This window comes from Balaenoptera physalus (genome assembly GCF_965194825.1).
Source record: "Balaenoptera physalus genome assembly, chromosome: 7".
Taxonomy (NCBI): domain Eukaryota; kingdom Metazoa; phylum Chordata; class Mammalia; order Artiodactyla; family Balaenopteridae; genus Balaenoptera; species Balaenoptera physalus.
In genome coordinates, this window is record NC_138886.1 from 60,613,473 (window position 1) to 60,628,210 (window position 14,738).

The window sequence follows — 14,738 nt, forward strand, 5'->3', positions numbered from 1 at the left end:
GAAAAATCATCATCAATATGTAGATAATTCACTCTGTATCTGTGTGTGTGTGTGTGTGTGTGTGTATGTTTAGTTAAAGCATTCTATACTTTCACTTCATTTTATCTCAGATTTTTAGCAGTCTCTTCTCCCACACCCAGGAGACTGTGTGTTAGATTTAGTATGATTGTTTTAAATAAGGCTGCTACCACGGTACCTGTCATTTAACTGTTAATAAAAGTACAGTTATACAACTTTTCTCTTGGGCCTTTCGCCTCTCTTCATACTATACTGTCTTTCAAGTATGACAACAGTGGCCAGTATGAACAGGAAAAGTACTTTGAATGTCAGCTTCCTACTCATGGTGGTTTTATTGAGTTTACCAATTTTCATGGCATTTTACAGGTTTTGGAGAGATAGATGACCATTAAAGGTAATCAGAAAACAGTATCATGATTTTGTAAAATATGATATAAATGTAGAAACATCTATTAAGTGCAATAAGAGTAATTTTCATTTTATCTATAGAATATTGGTAATTGAACATCTTTACCAGATAGATGAAAATCAATAAATACAGAATAAGATAGAATGATATATATTTACTTCACATGTATTTGTTACATATAGCACTTGTAATAACAGGAACAATATATTTTAAAAGATGAGCAAAAATAGAAATAACCAACCATAACCATTTTATTAGATATAACTAGGATGATCACTTTCAGATATATTCTTCAAGACTTGTTTTCCACTAAACCCATACAAACAAAAATAATTTTAAAAACTTTAAGAAGAAATTAGGTGAATTTAGGGTCAATAAGGAAATACTCATTTTTATCAGGTGCTTTTCTTATTTTTATCACTTCCATACATCACTCATGTTGTGTTTATGTTAACATGCAAAAGTTCAAATGCTGGATAGCTCTGAAGTCAATCATGCCCACATAAGTTGCATTCAACAATTGTCTATTATCTCTTGGTCAATTATGATAAAACTCAAAGAGACCCCATGATTACCATCATTATTGATTTTACAATCAAAATTAAATCGAACAGATTTCTCTTATCAAAATGAATTAACAAAGATATATGAAACACAGGAAGAAAAACACTGACAGTCATATCCCATGTATTTCAATCTAACTTGAGAAGTATGTTAATACTATGACATTCTTTTATTTACTTTACAGAATGCAGTGGATTTTGTTGCTAAGGAGCTCAAAATGACAGTTGCCTTTCTAATCCATTAGCAAAATGTAAAATGCAATGCTGAATGTCACTATTGCCCTCTTAAACTGTACTAAGTATGGTTTTAATATTGATTCTTGCACATGTCATACATTCCCCAGCATTCAGTACTTTTGAAGGCAGGTTGTACTACAAATCACTCATATCTTTCATCCTGATCTTTAGATATACATTTTTATTATACTGCCGGTCTTCCTTTAGTCAGGATTATGAATGCATTTTACATGTTGGAAAAGATAGCTTTATTGGAGTAATGTGCCAGGAGAAATAAGAAGAATGAAAAGAGAAAAGGTTAGGAATAATGGCTATTTTATGGCCTATAGTGCAAGTATTTAAAAAAAAAAAAAAAAGATAATAATAGGAAGAGGAAATAGCCTAACCTGAAATATAATCCATTAAAACGATTTTAGAAACAATAATAATACCTTAAAGTTGTATAGCAATTTAGTTTCAAATTACTTTTTTGTAATTAATTAATTAATTTATTTATTTTTGGTTGCATTGGTCTTCGTTGCTGCGCACAGGCTTTCTCTAGTTGCAGCGAGTGGGGGCTACTCTTCGTTATGGTGTGCGGGCTTCTCATTGAGGTGGCTTCTCTTGATCGGAGCACGGGCTTCTCTTGTTTCGTGCGGGCTTCAGTAGTTGTGGCACGCAGGCTCTAGAGCGCAGGCTAAGTAGTTGTGGCACATGGGCTTAGTTGCTCTGCGGCATGTGAGATCTTCCCGGACCAGGGCTTGAACCTGTGTCCCCTGCATTGGCAGGCAGATTCTTAACCACTGCACCACCAGGGAAGTCCCACTTTCAAACTATTTTTACATACATTGTTTCATTTGATCTTCAGAACCACTCTGTGATATAGAAAGAGTAGTTATTATTTTCTCTATTACCCAAAACTAGTCACTGACCAATAATTATGAGAGATTATGTGGCTTGCCCAAGGTTGTAGGGCTAGTAAATAATAGGGGCAAGATATGGAAGAATGTTCTGATTCCTGGTCCAGTGATTTTACCTTACACTCCACGAAGGATATCTTCTGTCAGAATAAATACAAAAGTAAAATATATATATATATACACACACACACACACACACACACACACACATATATATATATATATATGAGCCAGGAAATTTATCCTGCCCCTCTTCTCTCATTTTTTTCTTCTCTGGTATTCTGTTGGAAATGTCCCAATATAAACTTGTGCCTGGAACAGTGCTTAGCATTCATGGGAACACATTCAATGTTTTCAAATAAATGGAAAAATAAAGGAATAAATAAATCTACACTTTTGAATATAGTACCTGAAAAACTTCTGATTCCTGGTCGTTCCCATGAATACTGTGAAACGAGTTTATTTTCACTTGTCACTCTAATTGTAGTGTTTTGTTTACATGTAAAGAGTGATTGGATCAATTACCACTTGACCTTGCATATTAACTGTTTACAATAAATAGTGAATAATGAATATTCAACCAAAATATAGTTACATCAAACTGATGGCTAGAACATTTTATTTTTCTTCTTGATTTTAATTTCTTCTACTATCTCAGAAATAATAGCCATAGGAGATTATACTTACTTAAGTTTAGATTAAAGGAGAATTTGATCAATTGTTCTTATAGTTCTGATTTGGAGACTACTAACGCCCATTAGAATGACCCATGAATCATATACTTTATATTAAATGTGACTACTTCTAGCCTCATTAAGATGTTTCAAAATTCAAATAACAGAGTTATATAGGTTATATAAGTGATCCACCTAATTTGTGTAAAAACTGGATTTATTGGGTATTTGCTAATATGTCTCAAATTATCAATTAATATGAAGTCATAAAAAGCCATATAAAATTGTTTGAATGTGTGCATTGTTTTACACTATATATTGATCATTTTTTGATCCTCGTGTTAGGCTCAAATCATGCTTTATCAGGGTTTTGAAGGGGTGTATGTGGGGGGGCAAAACTGGCAAGATGCTCAACAAACTCATTTCATCTTTCTGCATCTATAAAAAGACTACAATTCCCATCTTCACCTACAGTTATTTTGTTATGTAGGGCCATATAACTGGGTTCTGTCTAATGCAATGTGGGTAGAAGGGTGTCCTATGCCTAGAAGTGTGTCCTATGCTTAGGCATAAGGCTTGCTCTGTGAGCCTCCACAATCTCTTCTACTTCAATGATGATTAGGGCAATTATATTGAAAGTAGTGACATTATATGTAGAAATAGCCTAGTTTTTCATTCATTTTTAGAATAAAGCCTCCAAGAGAATCTCTGACACCAAATGGAATTTGAATGAAGGAGAAAAAATTTTGTTGAGTTACGCCATTAAGTTGTATGATGTACTTGTTAATACATCATAGCCTAGACTTCACTAACTAATAAGGATATGGGTAATGTGAATTGCTGCTATGAAGCTACAAAAAAAGGACATTTGTAGGTTTAGAAGTCAGAGAGAAGACAAAGAAGAAACTGAAATTGGAAGCTAGAAAGCTGATGAATTGTGTCACACGGTGGCAAAATACTTGATTACCAGGGATAACTGTGAAAGCAGACCATGGGCCTATAAAGCTTGTGGGTGTAGAGAAAGAGCTGAAAATCACGAGTTCAGCACAGTTTGTTGTTTATTATTGATTTAAATAGATAAGGAATTATAAGAAATAATGAGCTTAAGGAAGAATTGAAAAGATTATGAGCAAAACTGAATAGAAAAACTGTAGAGTTTGGGGACTTTGCATTTGTAGAAAAGCCAACTACTTCTAAATCCCAAACAGTAAGATATTAAGAAATAAAATTTTCAGCAAAACCCAAGAAAAAATTTTCATTTGAATAAAGTGACCCAAGGAAAATATCAGATTAAGTTATAGCCTTCCCATTCAAGTCTGAAAGGTTCCAGATAGGCACCATTAAATTGAATGACGCAGACATGGGAGTGAGAAAGTAAAAAAAAAAAAAAAAAGTGGATTTGAGAACTATGTCTATTAAAGAACTTTAAGTGTGGAACAGACAATAAGCAAGGGGATCTGAAGCCTACTAAGTTTTGAAGAAAACTAGGACCATAAAAAAGTTAAGACTTCTTAAGATTTAAAACAACTCTTAAGACTTCAATCTGCATGAGCAATAGACACATTTCAAAAGCTCTACAGGTCTGCAAGAGTAATTTCCTCCAAAACTATTTTATATATAATAAATAAACAATGAACTAGGAAGAACCTCCAGAGTGTGGAGCCAGGGGCCAGGGAAAACTATGGATAACACTGTTCCTCCCATAGAGCAGCTTCAGAAATAATAAAAAATCAAAGAACTCCTGGCACTTCTGGGGTTGAGGGATTACATGCAATCAGCTCAATGGTGTTTAGAATTGCCAGAGACTGATGCCTACAAGTTCTCCTTTTATTTGCTTTTTCAAATGGGAGTATTTATTCTGATTATCTGGTCTCTACACATAGTGCGTGAGTACATGGTCTGCTATCAGGTAACTTTGTGGTCAAGGCACATGACCACTGAGATTTGTAGGAGATCATACAGGTCATCAAGACCCCATGGATATGACTGTGTATGATTTAAAAATCATGGACTTTGAACTGGATACAATAACTGGGTGGGTCTCTGTCTTGTCCCTTTTAGGGAGAAAGAAAGTATGTTCTAAGTGTAGAAAGAAAAGTGACCCATTTGGTGAATAAAAAAGAGGATTATGTCATAGATTGCCTAGATGTTCAATAACTCCAACAGTTCTTTCTGGGTACTCATGTTTTCCAAACACTTGTAGTTAGTTTGGACCTTCTGACTAGATAATGGCCATGTGACCAGCTTCTTCAGTGTGGGAACAAGTGATGTGTGCAATTCCCAGGCCTGGACGTGAAACTCCTTGCACACACTTTCACTTTGTCTTTTGCTTTTGTTACAACCAGGAAGGCCACCTAAGAGATGGTGGCATAAGAGGCTGGTAGCCTGGTTCAGTTGATTACTGCTTGAGAGACAGTCACTAAGAAAATCTCCAACCTAAAACATACCCTGTGTATCTTAGAAGCAAAATTTTATTGTATGATTCTACTAACATTTGGGGGCCTATTTATTACCTGAGCTTAGCATAGCCTGCCCTACCTAATCAAATATGTCTCATTCAGCTAACAAATTTGGCAGTGTTTCATACATTTTTGAGTGTTGAGCACTTAGTAGAGTTCTTGGCATTTACAATAAGTATTTGTGTTCAATGGGTGTTTGCTTATGAAATGAATCATCAGTTCTATGAAGAAATAAGTTCTAGGGCAGATAATATTGTTTTACAGAGAAAACAAAGATCACATACATATGCGGTAAACTGAATTATTGCTCCCAATTCTTTACTTCCCTGTATAGCAGGATCACACATGGACAACCTCTGGCCTGTTATTTTTTAGTGTAGTGTCTCTTTGAGGTCAAAATATACTTGCCTACCCCACTGATACTGGGCTTTACCATATGACTTGCTTTAGCCAGTGGCATGCATGTGTAAGTCACAATATGTCATTTTCCAGCTGGGGAGTTAAGACGCATCCAGGTTTCCACTTGCCTCTTGGGCTTCTTTCAGGCCTTGAAGATAGTGCTGCCAGGGTGCTGCTTGTCTCAGAAGGAGACATGTAGGAGGATATGAACCCACCTTCAGTCTGGAGCCCAGCCCAGTTGAATCCTTGAAATCTAGCTAAGATTTATTAAATCTTAAGAAATCAAAGATCTGTGAGTTATTAGGAAAAAAAAGTTCTTGTAGGACAAAGAGATTCTGAGGTTGTTTTCTACATGGCAAAAACTGACATTATGGACTTCCCTGGTGGCGCAGTGGTTAAGAATCCACCTGCCTATGCAGGGGACATGGTTCGATCCCTCGTCCGGGAAGATCCCACATTCAGTGGAGCAACTAAGCCCGTGTGCCACAACTACTGAGCTTGCGCTCTAGAGCCACAACTACTGAGCCCATGTGCCACAACTATTGAAGCCTGCACACCTAGAGCCCGTGCTCCGCAGCAAGAGAAGTCATGGCAATGAGAAGCCCGTGCACCGCCACAAAGAGTAGCCCTTGTTCGCTGCAACTAGAGAAAGCCCGCGCACAGCAACGAAGACCCAACACGGCCAAAATAAATAAATAAATAAATAAAATTTTAAAAACCAACAACAAAAAACCCTGATGTTATAGTAAATTCCATAGGTGGAAATTGAATTCAGTCTTCAAACTTCAAATTCAATGCTCTACCTACTACACAGTGGGAAAGATTTATTTTGAACTTAAGCACAAATTCTTCCATTCAACCCCTACTAAATTTTTAACTTGGAATGCATCTGTAGCTTTTAAACTCTTATTTTTATGTGTTGATATTTATTTTGCTCTGTGTAATTTATTTTTAAAAAATAAAAAACTTTTATCTTTCTAATCTTCACTCAAAAGCAATTTGTTTCTGTAATTATAAAAACTGACAAGATAGAAAAATAATTACAAAAGGGTCATTTTCAAGGATGCTGTTTTTCTTCTCTTATGAAAATATGCAACTCTAATGAATTTTGTTAATGCCTCTCAGTTCCTCTATGGCATTTAAGAAATAATATTCACTGGAATTTATATGCTATAACTATGCAATTATTTTTACGTCTTTGATGTGTAGCATGAGGGAATGCTAATCTTTGTTTACATTTTTTTAGGTTTGCTTTTTATATTTAGAAACAAACTATTTAATAGCAAGGCCAATAAGAGTCCTAATTACTTGTATTTATTATTAGCACTTTCTTCATTAAATTAGACATTAGAAAAAAGACTTTTATAACTTAATCTCATTGAATATCATTATTAATGTGCTGTTGTCCCTTCAGTAACCCTCCTGTTTTGTGTGCCTCATTGTTTATTTTACTGTTAATCTTTTAAAATAGAAATCTCATTTCCTCTTCTACTCTGAGCTAGATTTAAGACCTCTTCCTTGAAGTGACCGTTAATTTCTTTTAATTCAGTCAAAAAATGATAAAAAACTCTTGGCAGGAGGAATGAATTGACTACTCAATTATAGTTACTAGAAAATTCAGGCAAAATAACTATACTGACTGTACATTTAGACACAACCTTTGTAGTGTTAAACTTTATTACTTCATACACTTCAGCTAAGATTAGGAGAGACTACACTCTAAATTACATATACAGCACATTTTGGTGTAGTATATATGATATATTGGTATAGAATAAGATACTATGATACAATAGCTAGTGGGAAGCAGCCGCATAGCACAGGGAGATCAGCTCAGTGCTTTGTGACCACCTACAGGGGTGGGATAGGGAGGGAGACGGAAGAGGGAAGAGATATGGGGATATATGTATATGTATAGCTGATTCACTTTGTTATAAAGCAGAAACTAACACACCATTGTAAAGCAATTATACTCTAATAAAGATGTTTAAAAAAAAAAAGATATCATGGTTGGAAGTTTTGGATACATTTTAAATATCTGCAAAATCACTTATCAAATTTTTTACCAGATGCATTTCTTACTATGTACTTATTAATTACTTAATAATAATTAAGAAAATAGGAAAATATTACGGAAGCAAATCATATACATTCAATAGTAGGATTTTGATATTTGTAAAGACATTTTTGATTATTGTTCCTGTGTTTTCCCAATTAGGTGTTTTTCCCTAGCAAACACAGGTGCAAATTGGTATTGACAACACATACAACATTTAAAAGAGAATATATGTCTTATGAGAAAAAATTTTTTTAATCTGTCTATCCTTGCCTTCATAATCCTATATAACTTATCTTAAAATTTGTCAGAGGAGAGTTTCATTGTTTGGAGTTGTGAAAATGAATGTCAGACAATGATTTTCAAGTTTATTCAGTAAGGGAAAGTTCTCTCATTTTGTAAGTTTCCCATTTAAAAACCCTCCTTTTCTTTTTCTTTTGAACTTGCACTAGTGAGGTAGCATGACAGATTTTATTCATTCTGAAATGGTAGAGGAAACTCTGATGTTATCTCCTGGAATATTGGAGGCTTCTCCCAAATTACTATATTTTAAGTTCAAGTTGAAATGAATAGTGTCAAAGCAGTTCAAACACAAGGGAAGGAACATTAAATAGAATAACATGATTCTGAATTTTTTACCCTGACCTGATTTTACCAATACCTGTTAGCCTATGCAACAAAGTTCTTGTGTCCTGGGACCTTGTATCACTTTTGTATCTTTAGTATAGGTTTCTCAATCTTGGCATTGTTGACATTTGGGGCTGAATAATTCTTTGTTTTAGAGTTTGTCCTGTCCATTATAGGATGTTTAACAGCATAACTGGCCTCCACCCGTATAAATGTCTCTGATTCAATGCACATAAAGCATGCTGGAGGATGGCACCTCATTCTTGCAGGATATTGCCTCAAAGCTGGTGCTTTAGATTTTCCTTCAGCAGGCTATTCTAACACTATCAGGGCAGCAGCATCTGGGTGATGCATTATGTATTACAACCAGTGAATTCTGTGGTCAGAAGCTGTCTGGGGATTACATGCCTGTGGACCAGGCATTCTGTAAGCACCTGGATAGCGGTACTGGCTGAGACCCAGCAGCAAGAAAAGGCAACCTTCAACTCAGACTAGGTATCTATTCCTGTGAAAACAAACCACACAGCCTTACCTGATAGAAGGACCCAATATAGTCAACTCGGAATCAAGTGGCCATTTAGTCTGCTCCAGGAATAATGCCGTATTGGTCTTTGCTGTAGGAATTTTGGAGGTTTGGAGGTAGTGGTAACAGTAGTTGGACAAGCCTAGGTAAGTAGGAATCCATGCTTTTGGGCACATGCATAGCTTGTGTCTTTGCCGTAATAGCCTTGTTTTTCATTTACCCGTTATGATAATACTATGGTAGCAGCTGATAGTTCTGCATCAGCTAACGTCAACTGGATGAACATTGCTTCCATCTGGAAGTTTACTGCCTTTATTCTAGTGCATCTTTTCTGGTAGGCATTCACTTGTTACCATTCTCATATATCCATCCATATGCCTTTATCCCAGACCTCCTTGTGGCCAATATTCCAATCCTTTTCCTCCCAGATCTCTGACCAGCTGACCCAGTAGTTTGTTACTGCCCATTAGTCTATTTATATTATGACCACAAGTTAATTCTCCTTCCACACAAAGTAAATATCCAAGTACTTATGTATTATGACTGTCTTTCAAGCTTAACCATGAGTCAGGCTCTAACAAAGCCACCATTCCTCTTCAGCTGGTTTCCATATAATCTAGCTCATATGTAAAACAAGCTTGGGAATTTGACTTCTTTTGGAGCTGTTTGGACATGATTTTTCCAATGGTCATAAGTATGAGCTGGAAGAGGGAAACTAATGCAACTGTAGTAGGAGAATAAGGGGCCTGGGCTACTTTCTCACACAGATTCCTTGTGCTCTCTGACCCTGCTCCTGACTGCTCCCCAATACACTCCTTCTATTTTAAAAATTATTTCTTCTGATTCCACTGAACCTTACGATTTGGTGCACCTGACAGTACCAAGTTCATGATGGACAGTTACAGATAATTAAGACCTTTTTTCTACCAGTGCTCAATAGCACTCCAGGAGCTATTATTTTTTTTAATGGCTTCCAATTTTTTTATTGCAGATAGCATACTCTTGCTCCAGAGCCTCATGATCCACTGGGGCTTGTCATACACGCCACACTGCATCTTTTACAACATCCAAACTTCAATTCCATATAGTCTATTGAATCAATTGGGTCACAGTGCAGCTGATCGCACTGCAGACTGGAACTGATGCAGATCTGTGCCCTACTCAAAGCTGGCAGCCTTCATCACGGTCTACACCTTAAATATATATCATTTCTATTTGTCAATTATACCTCAATAAAACTGGAAGAAAAAATAAAACAGATGTAAAAAAAACAAAAAATGGTGTGGCATCCTCATCTTCCGATATGTGGTCAGAGCTCTATTCATAGATGAAATACGTTTCCTCCAGAAAACACAGGAGACCTAGTAGGAGTTCAATTTCCTTCTTTCTAGGTGGGTATGCAAGATGAAGCAATTTATCTTTTACTTAGGAAGGGATGTCCTGGAATGTCTCTAACAATTCGACTCTTAAAAACTTTACTATAGTGACAGGGCCTTGAATCATTGTAGAGTTTATCTTCTAGCCTCTAGACTATGTGTATCCTACCGAGGCCTTCAGGGTAGGAGCCACTTCTTGCTTATCCTTCCTAATTAAAAGAATTCCATCAATGTAATGGATCAATGTGATATTCTGCAGGATGTCCAAACAGTCTAGCTCTTTTTTTTTCCTACATTATGACAGACTTAACATAGTCCTAGGGCAAACTATAAATGAATACTTTTGTTTAATCCATGGGAATGAGGACTGTTCCTGATCCTCTGTATTAACTGAATAGCAAAGAACATATTTACTAAGTCAGTGGATGCATACCATATACCTGAGATCTATTAATGTACTTCACCAAAGATACCATATCTGGCCTAGCGGCTGCCATTGAAAATGCTGCTTAATTAAGTCCACCCTGGGCTATAGGCATTTGCTGGGATTCAGGATCCATCTGGTGTCTGCAGGGGGCAGACTGGTGAATTAGTGGGAGATATGATAAAGACCACTATTTCTGTACCCTTTAAATTCTTCAGTGTGGTACTTATCTCTGTTCTCTCTGGTATGTGATACATATTTTCTTTGTTTGTTTTACTGTCCTAGCTGGAGGGGCAGTGGTATTTTCTGAGACTTCACAGACATCCCCACTATTATTGCCCTTATCTCCGCAGGTGAAAGACACAAATTCAACAATTATTCCAATGGCCAAATATGTCAATGCCAAATACACAGTCAGATGTCAGGGCGATTACAAGTGGGTGGGTCTGTGGTCTCAGTGGGCCATTTTAAGTTGGACTTTAGTCAGGAATTGATTACCTGAACCCATGTGACCCCACTTTATCAGAGGAGCCATAAGGCTACTTCAGCTCTGTAGGTATTAGTGTCAACGTAAACTCCGTGCCCAACTATCCTCAAAATGTCTGTGTAATCCCCTTTTTCCAGTGTATAGTAAATGACCAACAGGTAATGGCTCAAGTAAATGGCCAAAGGTCTCTGGGAAAGGCCTGGAGAAAACAATTCAGTGTATCTTTGCTAACAGTGCAGCATCTTTCACTACGGGGACCCAGTGGCCCCTTCAGATAATAGTTTCTATATCTGAAACAGCGTCACATAATACCTACTTCCCTGAGTCTTTTCATTCCATATTCTACCATTTGTCATGACAATTCAGGCATATCAACACCTAGATGAATGATGCTGTGACTTAATTTTGATTATAGCTCTGGAGGCCAGGAGAGGAGGTGGCTCTCTTGAGTTCTGAGTTGGCAACTGTTGTTTCGTGGGGTAAATCCCTTTTTATTATTTTCTGATACTGGAGGAGTGCTACATTTTAATGTGACAAGGTGAGCCACTTATGAAGGCTCAGAAGGTTAAGAGAAGTCTAGGAGTCAAAATCTTCCAAGCATCCTCTCAGATGTCCCAGTCCTGGGTCAGAGTACCAGGGTTTCCCAACTAGTGCCCCAACTTTTGTATAACAGATCTGTTATGGTTGAGCACTCAATGATCTTCAAATTTTAGCACCCTGTTTTTCAAACCCTGGGCTTAATGTTATCTTTATCTGTTTGCTCAGAGCAAGACAAGAGGGTTTATTTGTGAGCTGCCAAAGAGACTCTCTGGCTCCAAGTTTTAAAATGATTGTTAACAGCCCTCTGCTTTTCATTACTAGTCTGCTTCATTGCAATAGCCGTACAATTCTGTTCTCCTTATATTTGCACTCCTTCTTCCACTGATACTTTTCAAATGCCTAGATCATGATACTGTATTCACCTCTACCACACACCCATCCCATCTCATCATGGGTAATAATTACCTATGCCCAAGCACAGGGTCCATCATCAATCATCTAGCTAACTTCTTGGCTTCCTAAGAGGATGAGATCTCAGCTTGAATCCTGAGGGACCCTGAAGGTGCTAAAAACTAAACTCTGTTGGCTAACCATACTCATTATAATGGGGAAGCTAATCTTTCCTTGAGGGGGAATCTGAGTGGTACATCTCTATGTCTGCCAAACCATCAAAACATGAATCTTTAGACTGTCTAAATTAGTTGTCAAGTTGATTATGTGGAAGAGATAGGAATGAAGATGAACTGTTCTGTGTAATAAACTGGAAAACTTTTTCATTTAGTTTCTTGTGAATAGAAAGTGAGAGGAGATAAAGAAAAAAGAGAAAAGGGAAGGGTTGAGGAGCAGTGGAGAATGTGCAAGAGCCTAGAACTTATGAAGAAAAAGCCAAGAGTATCTGATTTTCAATTTTTAATCTTTTAACTGCTACAACATATATGCTGTTTGGTCTTTTGAAACCCTCAATGAAATTTGATATAAAATATAGATTAGTGCTTTATTTTGGTTGAAATCCAGTAAAATATTTTTGGTTCCACATCTGGGATAATACAATGTGGACCAAGAGAATCACAAGTGGATGCTGAGATAATCCATCCGTAATTGTACCCCCTTCCACAGATGATCCTGAAATATACCTATCTCTTAACAGAGCCAAGATTTGAATCTTAATCTGTGGATGGACTGTGCACCCATCTAGAGTCATAACATGATGAAGTTCCCTTTAATTTTTTTTTTCAGTTCCCAGAAGCACAATATTGGGATCATGTTTCACTCAGGTATATATAGATATATAATCCCCAAGCAGTTGATATGATATGAGGGGTTTTATTTACCGGAATTTTTCATAACTTTCCTTTCACCCTACTCGTATTTGCCATCACTGATATCCAGAGCCACAATCTACCAATCCCAAATCTCTGGCACGAGCCGCCTCCATTTCCTCTTAGAATTTCTTGCTTCTAAAATACAACTATTACCCTGTTATTTTAATATTCAAAAGCATTCAGAGGTTCCTCATGGCTTATTATTTTTTCAAATATTTTTGGTGATTACTAGATGTTATCAACTGTTCTAGGTGTTGGGGTACAATGATTAATAAAGGTACAGTCCTTAATATTGAGAGTGTCATATAGTTGCAAACATGGCAGAACACAGAGTTCAAGATAGAGATTTACATGGAGTGGCATTAGCCTTATGGAAAGGGAGATTTGTAATGATTACATCAATTCTGGACTCTTCTGCCTGGCTTTCAAGATTGAGATTATTTGTTATGCTCTACTTAACCAACTTTGTCCAGTCACTGCCCAACACAAATTCTGTTTCTCTTAGAAAAATACTTTAATTAGACCCCCATACATAAATCTCTTGCTCACCTCTTTATCTTTGTTCATCCCTCCTGCCTAAAATGGCTTTCAACAGCTCATGTCTGCTTGTCCACATCCTTTTGCTAGCTTTTAAAAGATAAGTACCAAAGCCAAGGTTTTGTTTCAATCACACAGTTTTACCAAAGTCCACATAGTTTGCTCTCTTCTCTAAACCTCTTCTGCACAAACTGATTGTATCTCCCTCTTGGAATTTATCTCTATTTGTTATTGAATTCAGCATGAGAATATCATCTTTAAAATTAGCTTTTTTATTCATGAAGGACTTATTCTATCCTAAGAAGCACAACTGAACAGGCCTGTATTCCTACTATTCACATTATAGAGGAGTAGAAACTGATGGATGGTGTAGCCTATCAATGAACAATTACTTTCAGGATTCCCATCGTTTGCCTCAGAAAATGTTTTATGTGTAGGAGATAGACTGGTGAATAAGGCAAAAAGGGTTTTTGTCTTCATTAAGCTTATGATATAAAAATATAGATATATTTAAACAAATAAATATTAAAATAATAAACCTATATTTACAGACTTTGTAATAATGGAAGTAATATGTTAAAGAAGAAGGATATGATAGAGAGTGCCGGGGAGTATGTAGCATCTTTAGGGTATTCGAAAAATGTTTTATCAGATGAGTTGATATTTGATATTTATTATGTCAGATCCTCCCTCAGATGGCATAGAGCTAGTCATATGACAAGTACAGGAAGGAGTATTTCAGGCAGAGGAGATGATTAACACAAAAGGCCTGAGAAGCCAATGTAACTAGACAACAGTGAACAAGCCAGGGATGGTGTAAGGGGAGGCCAGAAAGATAGGTTGTTCTTATTAGCAAATGGTGTAGTTGTTTGAACTTGTTTCTCATTGATTCTCTCATACCAAAATGCTTTGTTCTCACCGGTGGAGTACTGAACACTGTTAGTCCTTGGTGTTTTGTTGACACTTTTACACACATATAAATTGAAAATTAGGATCAGAATTTTTTATTGAATGATGTCTTATGAAGGTTATGTCCAATCTTCCCAAAATAGCTTTTCAGCTTAGTACTCCTTAAAGTTGCACATATCAAAAATAAGGTGCTAATACTGTGCTGGCAGTTTGCAAGAGCAAACCAATTCTTGAATTTAGTTGTTAGCGGTAGTGGGACTTATTTCAATCCTTGAACAA